Source organism: Coregonus lavaretus, assembly GCF_964263955.1.
Source record: "Coregonus lavaretus genome assembly, chromosome: 3".
Classification (NCBI taxonomy): Eukaryota; Metazoa; Chordata; class Actinopteri; order Salmoniformes; family Salmonidae; genus Coregonus; species Coregonus lavaretus.
The window spans coordinates 34,207,334-34,227,873 of NC_139990.1; the positions used below are offsets into that span (position 1 = coordinate 34,207,334).

Sequence of the window (20,540 nt, forward strand, 5' to 3'; positions counted from 1 at the left end):
CCTGATCCTTGAGCAATTGCTTGATACAGTGGCTTGCGAAAGTATTCACCCCCCTTGGCATTTTTTCTATTTTGTTGCCTACAACCTGGAATTAAAATGCATTTTTGGGGGGTTTGTATCATTTGATTTACACAACATGCCTACCACTTTGAAGATGCAAAATATGTTTTATTGTGAAGCAAACAAGAAATAAGACAAAAAAAAACAGAACTTGAGGGTGCATAACTATTCACCCCCCAAAGTAAATACTTTGTAGAGCCACCTTTTGCAGCAATTACAGCTGCAAGTCTCTTGGGGTATGTCTCTATAAGCTTGGCACATCTAGCCACTGGGATTTTTGCCCATTCTTCAAGGCAAAACTGCTCCAGCTCCTTCAAGTTGGATGGGTTCCGCTGGTGTACAGCAATCTTTAAGTCATACCACAGATTCTCAATTGGATTGAGTTCTGGGCTTTGACTAAGCCAAGTCTCAAATCTCTGGAAGACTGAAACAGGTTTCCCTCAAGAATTTCCCTGTATTTAGCACCATCCATCATTCCTTCAATTCTGACCAGTTTCCCAGTCCCTGCCGATGAAAAACATGGTGTTTTTCGGGGTGATGAGAGGTTTTGGGTTTGTGCCAGACATAACGTTTTCCTTGAAGGCCATAAAGCTCAATTTTAGTCTCATCTGACCAGAGTACCATCTTCCATATGTTTGGAGAGTCTCCCACATGCCCTTTTGGCGAACACCAAACGTGTTTGCTTATTTTTTTCTTTAAGCAATGGCTTTTTTTTCTGGCCACTCTTCCGTAAAGCCCAGCTCTGTGGAGTGTACGGCTTAAAGTGGTCCTATGGACAGATACTCCAATCTCCGCTGTGGAGCTTTGCAGCTCCTTCAGGGTTATCTTTGGTCTCTTTGTTGCCTCTCTGATTATTGCCCTCCTTGCCTGGTCCGTGAGTTTTGATGGGCGAGCCTATCTTGGTAGGTTTGTTGTGGTCCTCTGTAGCTCAGCTGGTAGAGCACGGCGCTTGTAACGCCAAGGTAGTGGGTTCGATCCCCGGGACCACCCATACACAAAAATGTATGCACGCATGATTGTAAGTCGCTTTGGATAAAAGCGTCTGCTAAATGGCATATTATTATTATATTATTGTGGTGCCATATTCTTTCAATTTTTTAATAATGGATTTAATGGTGCTCCGTGGGATGTTCAAAGTTTTGGATATTTTTTTATAACCCACCCTGATCTGTACTTTTCCACAACTTTGTCCCTGACCTGTTTGGAGAGCTCCTTGGTCTTCATGGTGCCCCTTGCTTAGTGGTGTTGCAGACTCTGGGGCCTTTCAGAACAGGTGTATATATACTGAGATCATGTGACAGATCATGTGACACTTAAATAAAGTCCACCTGTGTGCAATCTATCTAATTATGTGACTTCTGAAGGTAATTGTTTACACCAGATCTTATTTATGGGCTTCATAGCAAAGGGGGTGAATACATATGCATGCACCACTTTTCCGTATAAAAAAAAAGATATGTTTTTGAAACAAGTTATTTTTTTCATTTCACTTCACCAATTTAGACTATTTGTGTATGTCCATTACATGAAATCCAAATAAAAATCCATTTAAATTACAGGTTAATGCAACAAAATAGGAAAAATGCCAAGGGGGTTTAATACTTTTGCAAGGCACTGTATGTTTAACCACACATTTTCAAATGACCACCTCCCTCAAACGCTGAGGTTAGCCAACATATAATTTATTCTCAAAAAGTGAAAATGTCCAGAGTCTTGTTTCTCGTACAGACCCATTGCCCTTCTGAATGTGGATAGAAAATTGCTTTCTAAAATCCTATCCACACGACTAGAGTACTTATTGCCACTAATTCTGAAAGAGGACCAAACTGGCTTCAATAAGGGCCATAAGTCATGTAACAATGTCAGGTGGCTTCTTAATGTTATTCAAGCCTATCAACAAAGTGCTATGGATGGTCTTGTGCTCTCCCTAGATGCTGAGAAAGTATTTGACCATGTGGAGTGGTCCTACTTATTCTTTGCTCTGACTAAATTTGGTCTAGGGGACAACTTTATAAAATGGGTTAAGGTTTTATATGATGACCCTCAGGCTGCTGTCCTTACTAATGGGCTATGGTCAAATAGCTTCAGAGGTTCCAGGAAGGGCTGTGCTTTGTCCCCTCTCCTATTTGCACTCACTATGGAACCACTGGCTGAGGCCATCAGAGTAACACCTGCTAGACAGGGTCTACGCTCATCATAAAATACGCTTGTATGCTGATGATGTTCTGATATTCATCTCTAGCCCCGAGACTTCAATTACATCTCTTGTTAATATTATTTAATTGTTCAGTGAATTCTCAGACTACAAGATTAATTTAACTAAATCAAAGGCTATGCCACTTGGTAGTCTTAGCTCTGTCCCTACTACCTCTACCCCCTTTCCTTTTAAATGGTCTCCCTCAGGTTTTACATATCTGGGTATATTCGTAACTCCTAAATTCCAGAAAATGTACAAAGCCAATTTTGTTCCCTTGTTTGATACAATAAGACAGGATCTGGAGCGCTGGAACTCTCTTCTGATATCATGGTTGGGTAGAATATCCCTCTTGAAAATGAACATTTTACCTAGACTACTTTACCCAATCCAAATGATCCCAGTCTTACTTTCCAATAAGGTATTAAAATATTTAAATGGCTGGTTAAGTTCCTTCATATGGAGTAAACGCAAGCCAAGACTTAAGATGGCAATATTGCAGCTGCAAGATTCTATGGGCGGCTTGGATCTGCCCAATATTAGGTTTTTATCAGTGGTGTGCCCACTTATGTTATATTTCTGACTGGATCACAAATGATGATTCCTCTATTTGGTTAGACATTGAGACTTCTTTTTCAAAATACCCCTTGCAGGATCTTTCGTTTTTCAGAAGTTTCAAGTCTGTAAAAGATCACTGCAATAATCCCATTACACTTAACACACTCAAAGCATGGAGGTCAGTTCAACGTTTTTTGGGAAGGTCCAAACTAACCTCTGCTCTTACCACGATTCTTAACAACCCAGATTTTGGGCCAGGATTGCTGGATGCTGGCTTTAACATTTGGCTTAATAAGGGCATACAGTGAGGGAAAAAAGTATTTTTTTTTGTATCTGAACTCCAGGACCGGAATTGAAGAACCCTGTGTTAGAGAGAAGATTACTAACACAGATACAAAAATAAATAAATAATAATCTTATTATCTTAATGGTTTGAAGAAATCAACTGTGGGAGCAATATGAAATATGATTGTTTTTTACAAATTATTTTGATTCGACAGAATTGGCTGTAAGGCAAACTGTTTTTCAAGGGAAGTGGGTGACAGCTATCAGCCCTCAAACTGTTACGATCAGTAGGTTTCCTGTAAAGATCAGTGTATAGAACATTATCCTCACTCAAAATCAGAAGATCAAGGAAACTGATTTGACGTGTGTCAGATTGCATAGTAAATCTCAGGTGCTCAGAACAAGAGTTAAGAAAAGCATGGAATGCCTGGAGCTGTTTAGAATCACCCCTCCATAGAAAAAAAATATCATCAATGTACCGTTTCCAAATAATAATGTTAGTCAATAAAAAATGTTTTTAGAGGATTGAAAATGGACTGTTTATCAATGTAACCCACATACAAATTAGCATAGTTAGGAGCCATAGGGGATCCCATAGCTGTACCCTTCGTCTGAATAAAGAAATCATTTAGAAACATAAAGTAGTTGTGTGTGAGTACTATTTCAGGCAATGTTATAATGCATGCACTGGAAGGTAGTTCATTAGGGTCACATTGCAGAAGAAAATGTTCCATGGCTTCAATACCGCCATCGTGTGGAATATTCGTGTATAACGACTTAACATCAAAAGTAACTAACAAGGTATTATCAGGGAGAGGATCAAGAGATTCAACAAAGAGATCATACTGCTGGTGTCCTTTACAAAGGAGGGGAGCTGTTCTGCGAGAGGTCTAATAAAAAAGTCAACATAGGTCGATAAAGGGGCTGTTACTGCATCAATACCTGCTACAATAGGGCGCCCTGGAGGTTTTGTAACATTCTTGTGTAATTTCGGCAAAGTATAAAAAGTAGCAATTTCAGGGTGTTGAATAGCCAAAAAATCGTGTTCTTTTTTGGTGATTTGACCAGAACTTAAATATCCATCTAGGACAGAACAGATAGTGTTCTGAAATTGGGAAGTGGGGTCACTTCTGAGTTTCTTGTAAAAGGTGTTGTCAAGCAGTTGTCTGTGACACTCATTTACATAAACTGTACTATCCATGAGTACAACTGACCCACCCTTATCAGCAGGGTGGGTAAGAACTGACGTATCGGATTGTAAATCAAGCAAAGCTTGTTTTTCATCCTTGGGTAAATTTTGAAAAGATATGTACTCCTGTTTGTTCTTAAGGAGATTACCAACATATTTTTCAATGAGTCTGCAATACGTCTCAATAGAGTGATTGCGATTGGCTGGAGGTACAAAATAACTCTTACTTCTGAAAGGAGTCGGAGTATGTGCAGGTGAGCCACCTACATGTTCAGTTGAAATATCACAATTAGGGGAGCTGAAGTATTCCTTTAAACGGATGTTTCTAAAAAACTTAAACATGTCTACATTAACATCGAAATCGTTGCACTGAGTTGTAGGCACAAAAGATAACCCTTTATTAAGTAAGGAGACATGGGCAGGACTCAATATCTTGCTTGATAAATTAAAGTCCCGTGGGTTCTGGGACCGTGTGAACGGCCCCCTCTGCCTCTGGTTGTCGTTTCTTCTTACCCCGTCGTGTACGGCATCTCGTCGGTACACGTGACCGCGGCCACCTCCGCGCTTACGTCTGCCCAGCCTCTCGTTGGATAAAAAACTGGCACTGGAAACGGATGAGGCGCTGGTTGTAGAGCGTTGGTCAGACGGGAGTGGATAGAAGTTAGCGGCCCCCCTCCTGCGTCTGTCATGGAGAGGAGGTTTGTTGTGGTGCCATATTCTTTCCATTTTTTAATAATGGATTTAATGGTGCTCCGTGGGATGTTCCAAGTTTCTGATATTTTTTTAGAACCCAACCCTGATCTGTACTTCTCCACAACTTTGTCCCTGACCTGTTTGGAGAGCTCCTTGGTCTTCATGGTGCCGCTTGCTTGGTGGTGCCCGTTGCTTAGTGGTGTTGCAGACTCTGGGGCCTTTCAGAACAGGTGCCTACACACACACACACACACACACCAAAAAAAAATCACCTATATTTTTTGTTTGTTACAGAATTCACCTTGAATAATCAGCAATAGGGGTCTAGATGTTGCAATAAATATTCAGTGACTGTTAGTTTAGTTTAGCCTACTGTTTGTTAGTAACTTCAGGCAGTACTTAATTTTTTTAAGGAGGAGATTTCCCCTCTAAGATCTCCATCTCCTTGTGCTATGTTGGTGTTGTCCCTGTCATTTGTTGCTCCTGCAGCAACAGGTAAGCGGTGCAATCCGACACGTGCACCTTCGAGACTCGCGCGTCTCCGTCGGGAGAGGGACATTCGGTAGTAGCAGGATGAGAGAGAGGTGACAGGAACAATCCGATTACATTGACACCCTTATCTGTGCAGGCTATTTATGTGCATACGAACAGTGCTTAGGAGCAAGACGCACTTAGAAGAACCGTCGCATGCACTGAACAAGGGGTATTTATTTTTATGTTTATACTAGTTGTAATAGAATAACTAACGAGAGAGTACTTGTAGGGCAACGTTGCAACTTTTCTTTGATGAACTAGCCTAACTATTTTATCCATGTCGGAATGTATAGAGGAATTCTCTGTGAACGTTTAGGCTATCCAGCGGAAAACACTAAAGCGCATGGAAAGGTTGTCATATTTTAAGGTTGTTAATCAAATGCATATTGTTGATTCAAAGTTTTATTTTGAACAGTAATCATGTGAAATGTATGCATCTGGCTATATTTATGTTGGTTTTAGCGCGCACGCGCGCGTTTCGACAGGCTGCATATGACTGACTAGAATAGGCATAGGCCTATTTTTACTGTCATTGTTTTGTTCCTTGAAGCAAGTGTTGAAAGACATAGATATAGAAATCTAATTTCTGTTTTTTATATTGAAAATAAAAGAGACTGTGCTCCTCCTCTGTCATTCAGGGGCTGATGAAGGTAACCTACATGGTGTAAAGATGGATACTAGTCCTACTAGAAGTATTGATGGACAGACAGGTGTGGAGGAGAGCCCTGCCCACAATGGGGAGTCCAGGCACCGAGGCAGCACCATGGGCAGCTTCTGCGCCTTTGCCACATGGCGCTCATCCTCCCAGTCCTCCCAAAAGGAAGATCTAGGGAGCAACGTCAGTAAGAGACTTCATTCCATTGTCAACTCCAAATACAATGACCATCACAGCACCACAGCAGATCCCAAGGGCCAACTGTGGGTGTCAGCGGAACCTGACACAACCACCACCACCACCAATACCGCCACTACCACCTTCTCCAAAGGAGCAGAAGTCATTACTGCCCCTCCGGCCTCAGAGACAGAGGAGAATGACCATGTGGACCAGTCCACCTACTTTCAGAGGCAGTTTGGGGCGCTGCTGCAGCCAGGGGTCAACAAGTTCTCCCTGCGCATGTTTGGTAGTCACAAGGGCGTAGCGGCGGAGCAGGCCAGGGTCAAATCCTTTGGAGTGTGGATCATCCACCCCTACAGTGACTTCAGGTAACTCAGAGAAGTGGGAGTGGAACAGGGCTACATAGAGAGCACAGAGGATTGGATAAATAAAAAGAGGCCTAGACAGAGTGGCAAGACCAATGGAGGAGGCCAATCAGATTATTAAATGACTCAGATTAATAATCCGGTTCAGATTACAACCATCCATGATAAAATGTTGGTTCAGATTAGATAGAGACATCCATGATAACATGCTATTTCTTGTCCATAACTTCTAAACATATAATAGCAACTAAAAAATGCTTTATTAATTAGGCCTACCACAAACTAGTTACATCAAGGGTAGTGTCCTGAACACAGATTACGCCTAGTCCTCGAGTAAAAAGCAAGAAAATGATTTTTAGTCTAGAAAAAGCTAGATCAATGGAAAGTCTCCATTGAAAAAGCTTTTTAGTCCAGGAGTAGGCTTGACTTCTGTCCTGGAAACCGGCTCCAAGTGTACAGTAACTAGATGGATGCTAGAGGGTATAAACCTGCTATGATTTATTTTTCAAGGGCAGACTGCAGTGGTGATAAGAAGATGAAGGGATTTGATTGGTGATACAGTATATTGAATGAGATCATCTGGATTAGAACAGAACCCAGCGTACCTTTGTGTCTCGCCCTGTCTGTAAACCTAACCCTAAAGGAAAATCTTTAAACCCCATGCATGTGCTAATCCAAACTCCCACAAAAGTTGCAATCAATTCAGGAATATGTATCGTTTTCAATAGGAGCGTGTTCAGCTTTTAGAATTGTATCCAAACACTTTTCATGGAACATATAGTAAAGCCAGTCAATTTGGCTGTGGCAGTGGCTTTAATGTCTATATATAAACATCATACGTTTTCCACGTGTGCTCAACACTATATAGGCCAATGCCAGACAGTGAGGTTAAATCCATGCTAAGGGATTATTGCCAACAAGAAGAAACCCCATCATTCCAATCTTGCTCTGTATTATGTCATAAATACTGAGACAGATGAGAGGAAGATTACTGTAGGTCTGCCCTCTGCCCTCTTCAACCTCATGTTCAACCTTCACTTTAATGGGGGTAGGTTTTGAAAACATACATCTATACATCCAATTGATTACTTTACCAATGTTATCAATCTAAAAAGGAAATACTGTTCTGAAACTTGAATGGACACGTGCTCACATACATTTATAGAGTCAGTAATAAGGGCAAGTGAGAATATACTCTCTTGTTGTGGATTTACAGTACAACTACAAACATCTACTTTTAAACTGCCATTACATGAGTGCAGGTAAAAAACTTAGAGGAAGGGTGGCCGGGGGAAATTAAGCCGGTAAGGTCTGGTACGGTACGGATTAACGGCAAAATAAATAGTGTCGGTACAGGGTACCGTACCGGTAAAACATTAGCCTATTACAATAATTAAAACCAAGATGGCAAGAAAACTGTAGACTATTACGCAATCATTTATCATTACCGCCTGTCAGCCACATGAGAAATTAGCGAATGTACTTGAAAACTGGTGGTATATGTTCCAAAATGCAGAAATAACTGGCCAGGGCCGAGACGCGGGCGAACAGCAGTGGATGCATCAATCAATTCAGGCTACAAGTGTGCCAATCGCCAAATGTCATCACACTTTTTGGTATTTCAATAGGAGTCTCTTGCCATTTATCAAATGGTGGGTGCACAGTGCACTGTTTAAGATGTTGGAATTATTTTTAAGTGGATCGGAAGTGCCCATGTAGCCTACTTTGTTTGACAATCAGATGAAAACATCATGCCAGGTTGCACCATTAAAAGGTAATACATTTTTACAGTTAAATGACATGTCTTTACTATTAGGCAGTGTTGGGGACTAGTGAACTACATTTAGTTCAACTAGTAATTTAACTACATTTTGCAGTAGCTTGTTGGTAGTTGAACTAAAGTCAAATCTAGGTAGAGTTGTCAGTAGTTCCTTACTTTTTTTGCCTTGTAGCAGTGTAACTAACTACTGGAACTACATACTACTTTTTCTGCACAAATAAAATAAAATATGGGTGAAGTATCATTTCCTTTCTTTTTCAACATCAGAACTGCCTAATTCTCACTTGAAACATCGTTTTTGTGTTTAATGGGCTAAATAACACATCCAGTTAAAGGTAGACTCAGCTAAATGACTTTGCCACGAACAGCACTGCAGATATTGAGATGAGCGAGATGCAAGACTTCGCTCTCACACAGTCACACACAGTATCTGCGTATGTGCACGAGTTCGCTTCATGTTGTTCACAGCGTGGTAGACAGGGCATCAAAACAGCAGAGAAGTTGAGCCTCGCGCTTCAACACTCTTAGTTGTTGTGGAAATTGACCCACTATGCAATTTACTTTCTGCATCTACGTCATATCGCTGTCTACCTTTAAAATATGACCCCAAAGTGATCTGTTATTGCAATTTGTAGTCTATGACATTTCTGATTTACATATGATTATTTTTCACTAAGTAACTTGTGTTTTTCTTAAGGGTAGCTTTAGTGTAGCTTAACTTCTTCCAGTGTGAAGTAATTGGTAGCTTGGTAAACTATATTTTCAGAGTAGCTTCCCCAACACTGCTATTAGGCCCATAAAAAATGTTTGAGGTCCCGTACTGGGAAGAAATTAAATCTACTTTCACCCCTGCTTGCATCCCAAATGGCACTCTATTCTGGCACTCTATTCCCTTTATAGTGCACTACTTTTGACCCGAGCTCTATGGGCCCTGGTCAGAAGTAGTGCACTATAGGGAATAGGGTGCCATTGGACGCAGGCATTCAGTGGCAAAGAGATCCGCTGAGTGACTGACACCGCTTTGGAAAAACAGACATAGCAATTAATCTGGATGTGTATTGTACAGTAGCAGACCCTCCTCTGTTTCTCTTCATGGAATTTTGCAGAGGACTGTAGGCCTACTTGGTGAGATGGAAATGTTTAATGAATGGCTTTCCTTTTACAGCAGGGACTGTCTGTGTTAGGCTCATGCAATGTGTGACAAAATGGTTTGAATTTATTTTATTTTATTTTTTTAATGCAGACTGTGTGTATTTCGAGGAATATATGGAAATTGGCCCATAACTCCACCTATACAACAACATAGGCCTAGGACTATACATCCTTCAAGCAGGGTTCATACAGACATTGGCAAGTGAAATTCAAGGACTTTCAGAGACTTTTTCAAACACTTAATTGTCATTTTCAAGGACCGCAATATTATACAATTGTATAATTTATATAATTGTACATATAGGGCCTAATATGGACCAGGAGAACGTATACATTGGCTACAATAATTACAAGGCCTTTTCAAGTACCAAATTGAGGAAATTTATGATTTTCAAGGTAGGCCTATCCAGTACTTGAATTTCTGAGCACAAAAAATCTAGTTCAAGTAGACTACTTCAAGCCCCTTGTATTGTTTAAAATTGCAGGTGTAACATGGAAACCAAAATGTATTTGTCATGTTATTTCATTACTAGATCATATTTTGAAGAATCCCACTAGGCTATGTAATTTGTTGTCATTATAATTGCGCACAGTAGACTATGTGTCCAATCCGAGCAACAAAAACATCAACATCAAATAAAATACAATTTTATTGGTCACATACACATATTTAGCAATGTTATTGCGGGTGTAGCGAAATGCTTGTGTTCCTAGCTCCTACAGTGCAGTAGTATCTACCAATGTCACAACAATGCACACAAATCTAAAAGTTAAATAATGGAATTAAGAAATATATAAATATTAGATAGAGCAATGTCGGAGTTGCATTGACTAAAATACAGTAGAATAGAATTCAGTATATACAGTTGAAGTTGGAAGTTTACATACACCTTAGCCAAATACATTTAAACTCAGTTTTTCACAATTCCTGACATTTAATCCTAGTAAAAAAATCCCTGTCTTAGGTCAGTTAGGATCACCACTTTATTTTAAGAATGTGAAATGTCAGAATAATAGTAGAGAGAATGATTTATTTCAGCTTTTATTTCTTTCACCACATTCCCAGTGGGTCAGAAGTATACACTCAATTAGTATTTGGTAACATTGCCTTTAAAGTATTTAACTTGGTCAAACGTTTCGGGTAGCCTTCCACAAGCTTCCCTCAATAAATTGGGCCCATTCCTCCTGACAGAGCTGGAGTAACTGAGTCAGGTGTGTAGGCCTCCTTGCTTGGTGTAACTGAGTCAGGTTTTTAGGCCTCCTTACACGCTTTTTCAGTTCTGCCCACATATTTTCTATAGGATTGAGGTCAGAGCTTTGTGATGGCCACTCCAATACCTTGACTTTGTTGTCCTTAAGCCATTTTGCCACAACTTTGGAAGTATGCTTGGGGTCATTGTCCATTTGGAAGAACCATTTGCGACCAAGCTTTAACTTCCTGACTGATGTCTTGAGATGTTGCTTCAATATATCCACATAATTTTCCTTCCTCATGATGCCATCTATTTTGTGAAGTGAACCAGTCCCTCCTGCAGCAAAGCACCCCCACAACATGATGCTGCCACCCCCGTGCATCACGGTTGGGATGGTGTTCTTCGGCTTGCAAGCTATCCCCTTTTTCCTCCAAACATAACAATGGTCATTATGGCCAAACAGTTATATTTTTGTTTCATCAAACAAGAGGACATTTCTCCAAAAAGTATGATCTTTGTCCCCATGTGCAGTTGCAAACCGTAGTCTGGCTTTTTAATGGCGGTTTTGGAGTAGTGGCTTCTTCCTTGCTAGCGGCCTTTCAGGTTATGTTGATATAGGACTCGTTTTACTGTGGATATAGATACTTTTGAACCTGTTTCCTCCAGCATCTTCACAAGGTCCTTTGCTGTTGTTTTGGGATTGATTTGCCCTTTTTGCACCAAAGTACGTTCATCTCTAGGAGACAGAACGTGTCTCCTTCCTGAGCGGTATGGCGGCTGCGTGGTCCCATGGTGTTTATACTTGCGTACTATTGTTTGTACAGATGAACGTGGTACCTTCAGGCATTTGCAAATTGCTCCCAAGGATGAACCAGACTTGTGGAGGTCTACAATATTTTTTCTGAGGTCTTGGCTGATTTCTTTTGATTTTCCCATGATGTCAAGCAAAGAGGCACTGAGTTTGAAGGTAGGCCTTGAAATACCTCCACAGGTACACCTCCAATTTACTCAAATGATGTAAATTAGCCTATCAGAAGCTTCTAAAGCCATGACATAATTTTCTGGAATTTTCCAAGCTGTTTAAAGGCACAGTCAACTTAGTGTATGTAAACTTCTGACCCACTGGAATCGTGATACAGTGATTTATAAGTGAAATAACGTCTGTAAACAGTTGTTGGAAAAATTACTTCAACTGTACATATGAGATGAGTAAAGCAGTATGTAAACATTTTTAAAGTGACTAGTGTTCCATTATTAAAGTGGCCAGTGATTCCAAGTCTATGTATATAGGGCAGCAGCCTCTAAGGTGCAGGGTTGCGTAACCGGGGGGAAGCCAGCTAGTGATGGCTATTTAACAGTCTGATGGCCTTGAGATAGAAGCTTTTTTTCAGTCTCTTGGTCCCAGCGTTGATGCACCTGTACTGACCTCACCTTCTGGAACAGGCCGTGGCTCGGGTGGTTGATGTCCTTGATTGTCTTTTTGACCTTCCTGTGACATCGGCTGCTTTAGGTGTCCTGGAGGGCAGGTAGTTTCCCCTCGGTGATGCGTTGGGCAGACCGCAACACCTTCTGGAGAGCCCTGCGGTTGCGGGCAGTGCAGTTGCTGTACCAGGCGGTGATACAGCCCGACAGGATGCTCTCAATTGTGCATCTGTAAAAGTTTGTGAGGGTTTTAGGGGCCAAGACAAATTTCTTCAGCCTCCTGAGGTTGACGAGGCGCTGTAGCACCTTCTTCACCACACTGTCTGTGTTGGTGGACAATTTCAGGTCGTCAGTGATGTGTACACCGAGGAACTTGAAGCTTTCCACCTTCTCCAATGCGGTCCCATTGAAGTGGATAGGGGCGTGCTCCCTCTGCTGTTTCCTGAAGTACACGATCAGCTCCTTTGTTTCGTTGACGTTGAGTGAGAGGTTATTTTCTCGTCATTGTTGGTAATTATCCGTGATTACGTTTTTTATCCGTTTTTGTGAGAGATGTTTCCTGGCCAGTTTCATTTTTTTCCCGCCACTATCGTGTCGTCTGCAAACTTGATGATTGAGTTGGAGGCGTGCGTGGCCACGCAGTCATGGGTGAACAGGGAGTACAGGTGGGGGCTGAGCATGCACCCTTGTGGGGCCCCCATGTTGAGGATCAGCGAAGTGGAGGTGTTGTTTCCTACCTTCAACACCTGGGGGCGGCCCATCAGGAAGTCCAGGACCCAGTTGCACAGGGCGGGGTACAGACCCAGGGCCCCGAGCTTAATGATGAGCTTGGAGGGTACTATGGTGTTGAATGCTCAGCTATAGTCAATGAACAGCATTCTTACAAAGGTATTCCTCTGGTCCAAATGGGATAGGGCGGTGTGCATTGCTATGGTGATTGCATCATCTGTGGGTCTATTGGGGTGGTAAGCAAATTGAAGTGGGTCTAGGGTGTCAGGTGAGGTAGAGGTTATATGATCCTTAACTAGCCTTTCAAAGCACTTCATGATGACAGAAGTGAGTGCTACGGGGCGATAGTCATTTAGCTCAGTTACCTTTGCTTTCATGGGTACAGGAACAATGGTGGACATCTTGAAGCAAATGGGGACAGCAGACTGGGATAGGGAGAGATTGAATATGTCAGTAAACACTCCAGCCAGCTGGTCTGCGCATGCTCTGAGGACACGGCTAGGGATGCTTCTGGGCCGGCAGCCTTGCGAGGGTTAACACGCTTAAATGTCTTACTCACGTCGGCCACGGAGAAGGAGAGCCCACAGTCCTTGGTAGCAGGCTGCGTCGGTGGCACTGGGTTAACCTCAAAGCGGGCAAAGAAGGTGTTTAGCTTGTCCGGAAGCAAGACGTTGGTGTCCGTGACGTGGCTGGTTTTCCCATTGTAGTCCGTGATTGTCTGTAGACCCTGCCACATACGTCTCGTGTCCGTGCCGTTGAATTGTGACTCCACTTTGTCTCTGTACTAACATTTTGCCTGTTTGATTGCCTTACGGAGGGAATAACTACACTGTTTTTTATTCGGGCATATACCCAGTCACCTTGCCATGGTTAAATGCGGTTGTTCGTGCTTTCAGTTTTGCACGAATGCTGCCATCTATCCTCGGTTTCTGGTTTGGGTAGGTTTTGATAGTCACAGTGTATTGAACTCAGTCACCGTATTCGTCTATGTTATTCTCAGAGGCTACCCGGAACATATCCCAGTCCGCGTGATCAAAACAATCTTGAAGCATGGATTCCGATTGGTCAGACCAGCATTGAATAGACCTTAGCACAGGTACTTCCTGTTTGAGTTTCTGACTATAGGAAGGGAGGAGCAAAATGGAGTCGTGATCAGATTTGCTGAAGGGAGGGTGGGGGAGGGCCTTGTAGGCATTTCGTAAAGTTGAGTAGCAGTGGTCCAATATTTTCCCAGAGCGAGTACTACAGTCAATGTGGTGGTAGAACTTCGGTCGCGTTTTCCTCAAAATTGCTTTGTTAAAATCCCCAGCTACAATAAATGCGGCTTCAGGATATGTGGTTTCCAGTTTGCATAAAGTCCAGTGTAGTTCTTTGAGGGCTGTCATTGGGTATTGACTTGAGGGGGAATATACATGGCTGTGACTATAACTGAAGATAATTTTCTTGGGAGGTAATACGGTCGGCATTTGATTGTGAGGTATTCTAGGTCGGGTGAACAAAAGGACTTGAGTTTCTGTATGTTATCACAATCACACCATGAGTAGTTAATCATGAAACACACAACCCCACCTTTCTTCTTCCCGGAGAGTTCTTTATTCCTGTTTTCGCAATGTACTGAGAACCCAGCTGGCTGTATGGATGGGGACAGTACATCCCGAGAGAGCCATGTTTTCTGTGAAACAGAGTATGTTACAATCCCTGATGTCTCTCTGGAAGAAGATCCTCGCCCTGAGCTCGTCTACTTTATTGTCCAGAGACTGAACATTAGCTAGTAATATACTCGGAAGCGGTGGATGGTGTGCACGCCTCCTGAGTCAGACTAGAAGTCCACTCCGAATACCTCTTCTCCGCCGGCTGTGTTTTGGAGCAGCCTCTGGAATAAGTTCAATTGCCCTGGGGGATACGAACCTCCTTGCCCATCCAAATAAAATATTGAAATATTGATAATTTAGTTGACCGAGACGCTCGCCGACAGAAAGACACATCAATTTCAGTTAAAGCATCCGAGCGAGCGAAACAGCACCCCTCTGTATCAGTATGTGTAGACCATGTCATGTCATACTATTTCTGGCCAGACAGCTTCAGATACATGGGCTACATATAGAGGGGCGCTGTTTCACTCGCCCGGATGCTTTCTCCGGTGATATAGTTTCAGCAGAGAGGAAGAGGCGAAGCGACAGGGCTCACTCTCGCTTAAATCTGTCCAGTATAAACCCAATGTGTTTCTATGGGAATAATATGCAGACCTAAGCTTGTCGCCTGCATTCCCGCCTTTGGGACAAAGATCCCATTGTTCTGGCGGAGACATGAGCATCTCGTCATTATATACAGATCTCTGGTTTCAGCCTCTTGCGAATAGGAAAGGAAAGTTGGCGGGTGCACAGTGCACTGCTTGGATGCTGGATTGCCCTAAAGTAAATAGATGTTTCGTCAAAATTATATAAGTACTCCTGTCTAAATAAAATCATTCAAAATACTTAACCTGGGAGCATGACTTAGCCACAGAGGACCATTAGCTTCTTTAAACATTTTTGCTGTGAACACACAAGTGTGTTTGGGAAGCCCGAAATTTGGATAGTGCACGTGGCAATAGGTCTAGCTGATTGAGTTGAGGCTGTAAGTGAAAAGCGTCTAAAATATGTTTGAAGATAATGTGTCTTGAGTATAATAAAAAATGTTCCATCAAAAAGAAGGGGAGGGGAGTGTGGCGAAGATATGGTGCGCCTCCAGAAAGCATGCATATGTAGGAAAGTGGCCATTTGGCAATGTCTTATTTTCTGATTGTCTTAACTCACCACATACACCGCTCATTTTTTATTCGCCTCAAACAAGTCAACAAAGTCTGTTTGTTTGTTTTTACATCCATTGCGAATGATAGTTCCTCAGTATTTGAAAAATCACTCCCTGCCTCGATAATTACCAAGCTTCGGTGTGAAAGAGCAATATATAACGATCTGATGATCCCATATATCCAGTGGAAATGTCATTAAAAAAACTGCTTTCTGTCCCGAGCTCACTGGCGAAAGAAACTTTGAGCGCATGGAATAGGCTAGTTGATATAATGTTGCAAGTTAATTAACTACAGCTTCTGGCCGGACCCTGTGATAATTTGATACAATGTTGAACTTCACTTGCAATAGCTCAGGTCAAGACAGATAGAAAGGGATGCAGATAGATGGAGAAGAGATTAATGTAATTAATGTGATTGAAAGAACCAACATTTTCATCAGGATATTTTCTACTGTTTTTATTTTGTCGGCTATTGTCCTATATATTTTACTTAGTTGATTATGAAAAATATAGGCCTACAGCTGCATTGGCCTATAGGCTATCTCTGAGTTATATGCTCTAATTTCTTTAGCCGCCAATAGATCAGTGTATCAATGTGTCCATATGGCAGAGGCTAGTGCTCTAGCCATAGTTTAATTTTAACTTTTAGATTTTTATAATTTTACTTCAGATTTTTGTGATTAAGCATGTGACAATGATTTTGAGAAATGAAAACATTATTATTGAAATGAAACTGTTCCACGAAAATGTGCATATATAAATATTCATAACTGGCACGCAGATCCGTAGAAATGGTAGGAAAAATTGTAAGCTTCCCCAAACTTGAAACTCACGAGCTGCCTGTGGTCTTTACTATTACACCCATTTAAAAAATGCGTGCCAGCGTGTGCACACATAGGATGTCACGTGAAAAAACGGGCCCGCCTATGGAAATCAAATAAATGCCTGTCCAACTGATTCGTTCTGGCGCCGGGTCTGACAACAGCTGTTCGTCATTTTACTGTAATTCAGAAAATTCCTTAGTGGATCAGATGATGTGTGAAAATAACATGGCATAATTAAACAGCTTGACATCAAATGCACATCCAACAAGTATTATGCATACATATTGAAGAACCACGTTAATGACAGTATCGATTTAGGTTTTAAGTATCAACATAAGGTGACTCTTTCGGTTAGAAGCATTAGATTTTGCAATCGCATGATTCTTTGTGTATCCATGAAAACTGTTTTACCCCATAACATAAGGAGTCAGGAAATGTTATATAATTACACTGCATTTCTGAGACCTCTATACAAAAAACTGTCCAACAGCTAGATCCAGGATTCTTACAGGGATCAAGTTAGATGTGTAATTTAACTGATTGATGCTTAATATATGATATAACGACAATTTACACTGACATAAATGCATTGACATAAAAGTAATGTTTTATGTCACACGATTTTGGACAAATTCGTCAAGACACCAACCATGAGTTGAATATTGAATATACCTATGATCCCACCTTGAATCTTATCCAGGTTCTATTGGGACATTGTGATGCTACTCCTGATGATGTGCAACCTGGTCATCCTCCCCTGGGGCATCACCTTCTTCGAAGACCAGAAAACTTTGCCCTGGATCTCCTTCAACGTCATCTCTGACACCTGCTTCCTGGTCGACCTGGTCCTCAACTTCCGCACAGGCATCCTAGAGGGAGACGACCAGATCATCCTGGATCCCAAGGTTACATTTCACACAATTTCAAGACAGCTGGAAACAGAGGGGGATATTGACAAATGGTAGAACAGTAGGAAGGGTGGACACAGGGATTTCAAATAAAAATGTATTGGTCACATGCTGAGAATTCAACAGGTGTAGACTTTACAGTGAAATGCTTACTTACGAGCCCATTCCCAACAATGCAGAGTTAAAAAGTAAGACAAATATTTGTTAAAGAAAAAAGAAAATAGTAACACAATAAAAAACAATAAAGAGGCTATATACAAGGAGTACCAGTACCGAGTCAATGTGCAGGGGTACAAGGTAGTTGAGGTAATACAGTATGTACATGTGAGTAGGGGTAAAAGTGACTAGGCAATCAGGATATATAATAAACAGAGAAGCAGCAGCATATGTGAAGTGTGAAAGTGTGTGTGTGGCGTCAATATGCATGTGTGTGTGTGTGTGTGTGTGTGTGTGTGTGTGTGTGTGTGTGTGTGTGTGTGTGCGTGTGCGTGTGTGCGTGTGTGTGTGGACATGTTTAACTATAATTGTGGGGACCAGAATTCCAAACAAGAATATTAAACAAACAAAAATTTGACCAACTGGGATATTTTGTTAGTCCCCACAAGGTCAAATGCTATTTCTAGGGGGATTAGGGTTAAGGTAGAATTAGTGTTAGGGTTAGTATTGGGTTTAGGTTTTGGGTTAGGAGTTAGGGTTAGTTTTAAGGTTAGGTTTAGAGTTAGGGTTAAGGTTAGGACCGAGTTTGGGAAACCCTGGTTTAGTGAGTGTGCATAGAGCCAGTGCAAGGGAGTCAGTGCAAAACAATTAAGATAAAGAAATAAATAATGAAGGGGGTCAATGTAAATTGTCTGGGTAGCCATTTGATTAACTGTTCAGCAGTCTTAAGGCTTGGGGATAGAAGCTGTTCAGGTGCCTTTTGGTCCCAGACTTGGCGCTCCGGTACCGCTTGCTGTGCGGTAGCAGAGAGAACAGTCTATGACTCTTTGACAATTTTTAGGGCCTTCCTCTGACACCGCCTGGTATAGAGGTCCTGGATGGCAAGGAGTTCGCCCCAGTGATGTACTGGGCCGCACGCACTGCCCTCTTTAGCGCCTTGCGGTCAGATGCCGAGCAGTTGCCATACCAAGCGGTGATGCTGCCAGTCAAGATGCTCTCAATGGTGCAGCTGAACCCAAGTCTCCGGTGGGGAGTATATCTGACTGGCCGGGAGTGTTACCACTAGTGACAGGCTTTGCTGCATTAGCCTCTCAAGTCCACTGTTATTTTACTAATAATATCTATTTACACCTTGTCTAGAAATAATACATTTTTATTATTCATTCTGTAGGTAGGTGAAGCCCTTTGCACTGATGCATTTTATTGTATGAAATATGCTTAATAAATACATTTTGATTCAATGATTTGATGAAGGTCAAATCAATCAGTCAATCAATCAATCATTTAATCATAGGTGATCCGTATGCACTACCTGAAGACTTGGTTTGTGGTGGACTTCATCTCCTCCATCCCCATGGACTACATCTTCCTGATAGTGGACCTGGAGGCCCAGATGGAGGCTTCGGACGTGTTCCGCACGGCCCGCGCCCTCCGTATCGTCCGCTTCACCAAGATCCTCAGCCTGCTGCGCCTCCTGAGACTGTCCCGCTTCATCCGCTACATCCATCAGTGGGAGGAGGTGAGGGAGAGGGGGAAGGGAGGAGTTTTAGTGTGGACAATAGTGGACTGAGCATATTTGATATAGGATAAGGCTATATACTTAAACGCTGTATACTCACACACTCACATTGTAAAATCACTCAGTCAAAGATTCACTCATACTCATACTGTCTAGAAATTGATCCAATAGCCATACCTCTCTATCGGCATGGAATACAGTGAGCTCCAAAAGTATTGGGACAGTGACACATTTGTGTTCATTACGCCCTGTACTCCAGTACCTGGATTTGAAATGATTTAACTTAAGGGTATTTTCATCCATATCGGGTGAACCTTTTGGAAATTACAGCACTTTTTGTACATAGTCCCCACATTTTAGGGGAGAAAAAGTATTGCATAAAATACACACAAAAAATGTCATTGTCCCAACACTTTTGGAGCTCACTGTATACCATATAATTATTATTGTGTCCCAAATGGCACCATATTCCCTTTAAAATGCACTACTTTTGACCAGAGCCCTATGGGACCTGGTCAAAAGTATCACACTGTAAAGGGAATAGGGTGCCATTTAGGACACAGCCATTGTAAGTCCTTGCCAGTGTTGACATTCCTCTCTATAACTCTCCCTCTCAGATCTTCCACATGACCTATGACCTGGCCAGTGCTGTTGTGCGTATAGTGAACCTGATTGGTATGATGCTACTGCTGTGCCACTGGGACGGCTGCATGCAGTTCATGGTGCCCATGCTGCAGGACTTCCCACCAGAGTGCTGGGTCACCAAGAACAACATGGTGGTGAGTGAGGACTGGAAGGTGGCAGTGCCCACATGGGTTATAACAATAAATAATCATAATACATTTTATTTTAACACCCAAAGTTACTTTACATAGTCAGCAAGATAATCAGCAAGATAAGAAAGCAATCAAAATATCCTGCTCATCGAATACATTCCTATTCAATATGACACCCCTTTGCTACCTCAGTCTTACCTCCTCACCCGTTGTTTCTCTCTTTCACAGAATTCCACATGGCATATACAGTACTCATATGCCCTGTTCATGGCGATGAGTCACATGCTATGTATAGGATATGGTGCCCAGGCTCCCGAGGGCATGACGGACGTATGGCTGACCATCATGAGTATGATCGTGGGTGCCACCTGCTATGCCATGTTTCTGGGCCATGCCGCCAACCTGGTTCAGTCCATAGACGCCTCCCGACGACAGTATCAGGATAAGGTACCCAGCTCTTTGTCTCACATGAGCAAAGAGTACTTTTACAAATAGATGAGAAACATATACTCTAGAACATTGTTGTGCTTTGTTCAACACAGTACAGTACCACATAAATCTAAGTTTTACATCAAATA

General features: G+C 42.0%; 1 long non-coding RNA gene across 1 annotated transcript; it reads right to left on the reverse strand.

The window, feature by feature from the left end:
- Positions 1-5,081: 5,081 nt before the first annotated feature.
- On the reverse strand, positions 5,082-19,333 carry LOC311126912. The gene is made up of 3 exons (XR_014613070.1): positions 18,980-19,333; positions 17,288-17,472; positions 5,082-5,213 (listed from the first exon to the last, which is right to left on the reverse strand). It is a non-coding gene; the product is annotated as an uncharacterized lncRNA (long non-coding RNA).
- Between the last annotated feature and the right edge of the window lie 1,207 nt (positions 19,334-20,540).